Below are 2,568 nucleotides of genomic sequence, written 5' to 3' on the forward strand. Positions count from 1 at the left end.
TTTATTTGTCTCATATATTTGAAAACCGGGGAAAAGTACATAATAATATTAGTTCGTCCATTTTTCATTAGTAGATTGTGATTATTTAGTTCTTTGTACCATTTGTCCTAGGCACTGCAAATATAATATTTGTACTTTTAATTTATGTGTCTAATTATTTTCTCAAAGATTTATCTTAATAGTATCAATATCATATTACAATATAATATATTACCCGATCTGACATACATGCGCAACGCACGTGCTGAGAAACTAGTCAATATATAAATACACTAAAATACACAGCTCTGTCGTGTGTTTAAATGTATTGGAATACAATTGAATACACATATATTCAGAGAAATTAAGGTTGTATGTATTCAAATATAGTCAAATACACGCAACATCAGATAAGGTTTGATACAACTGAACAGTGTATTCAAATACACGCGAATTAGCCTTAACTAGCTACGAATTATAAATTAATAAAAGGTAGCTACGAATTGTTAGAAGCTCCAAAACCATAGCTATTTGTGTAAGTTACCGAAAAAATATATTTTCAAAACCCAAGCCCAAATGCACATTTTCGGAAGGGCAATTCGCAGAATTGCCCTTCTTTTGGGGTGGTCTTTAAATTTTGCCCTTCATATTTGAAATGTTTAAATTTTGCCCTTCGGCTAACACCCATAGGTTCCGAGGTTCGAACCAGCGCGCGGTCAAAATTTTAAAAAAAAATTCGCAAGGCGTTTAAATTTCGCTATACATACAAAGACACACTTGTTAAGAATTACACATTTATGCGGACCGGCATACTCATACCTTATGGGCGGACTTGGCATAAGTATGCGGGTCCGTATAACTTTGATAATTCTTCTGAAAGTTATGCCGGTGGGGAATCATACTTTTAATGGGCAAACTTTTATGCGGACCGGCATAACTTTGTGAAGGAATTATCAAAGTTATCTGGACCCATTGTCTGCTCTAAGTACGCCCATAAGGCATAAATATCTTACGATCCGGCATAACTTTGATAATTCCTTCACAAAGTTATGCTTGGGGCATACTCACATCAATAAATGACATCATGCGGACCGGCATAACTTTGTGAAGGAATTATCAAAGTTATCACGGACCTCTTTTATGCTGGTACGCCCACAAGGCATAAGTATACCGGTCGATAACTTTCGTAATTCCTTAACAAAAAGTATGCCGGGTCCGGCTAAATTTAAACTTGCCTTGCGATTTTTTTTTAAAATTTTAAAGCGTGGGTTCGAACCTGGAACCTATGGGTGTTAGCCGAAGGACAAATTTTAAAGATTTCAAATATGAGGGGCAAAATTTAAAGACCACCCCAAACGAAGGGCACTCCGCGCAAAAAAATGTTTTCGGAACTTTTTAGGCTTGAATTTAGGCCCAAAAATGCATTTCCAAACAAGATCAGTATTTCAAATGGGAATAGGGTGAAAAGCCCAAAACTTGTTAAAATAACTTTGGAGAGTTTCATATCTTTCATAGTTATTAAAAAAGAATTTAATTAGCTGATTACATTAGAAGTTGGATTAGTTCATTTAATTCAAAGTCTAAAAAATCACATGAACGTACACAAATGTTTTAAAGAAATAGCCATATTTGCAAAAAGATAGCTAAATTGTGAGGTTAATTCACTAGTTGAATTAATCGAATAATTTGGTGCTAAAGAACATGATTTATACAAAATCAACTTTCAAACCTCGTCTTGTCAACGAAAATACTATTTTAGCCTCAAAGTTTCAAACCCCGCAGGTAACCACATTTGCTGATTTTTCGAGGTGTGTACACCTTCATCGGGAGATCAATTGAACCCTTACCCATCTATTTTGTATCAAAAATGTTTTAAAAGGATAAACCTTTTTCTCAAATTGAACTTCTAATTTCGAAGCGAGCATTGGGTGGCTATCTGTTTTCAAAAGTCAAGTGATTTGATACGTTTTTAACCAAGTCTAAAAACGGTTCGTAACAATCACGACAAATAATTTGAGACAGATGAAGTATTACTACTCTTTCCATTTTCTTTATCAACAAAGCAATAGGAAAAAGAAAACATTTTTCATGTTTCCTAATCTGCAAGCATTATAATAATTTGAGACAGATGAAGTATTACTACTCTTTCCACTTTCTTTATCAACAAAGCAATAGGAAAAAGAAAACATTTTTCATGTTTCCTAATCTCCAAGCATTATAGTAAGAGAATACCAAACGAAATGATCAAACCATACAAGTACTCGTCGATAGAATACAACACAGACAATTAATTAGAGTAAATATTTCAAAAGGTCACTTAACTATGAAAAATTCATTCAACTTTGTTTTGTATTAATAAAATTACTCAATTTTATGTTATTCTCTTATAAAATCACTCAACAAGATGTGTCATCAAAAAAATCTGACATGACAAAATAAATGGAGTATTATTTATCCCTAGACATGGAATCCACAAATAAAATAAAATAAAATAAAAAAGACTCACATCTTTGTCACGACCCAAATAACGGGTCATGAGGGCACCCACACTATCCCCCTTCCCCCCGGTGGGCGAGCCCTTCCTTTTAG

This window comes from Lycium ferocissimum, chromosome 1 (assembly GCF_029784015.1).
Source record: "Lycium ferocissimum isolate CSIRO_LF1 chromosome 1, AGI_CSIRO_Lferr_CH_V1, whole genome shotgun sequence".
NCBI classification, from domain to species: Eukaryota; Viridiplantae; Streptophyta; class Magnoliopsida; order Solanales; family Solanaceae; genus Lycium; species Lycium ferocissimum.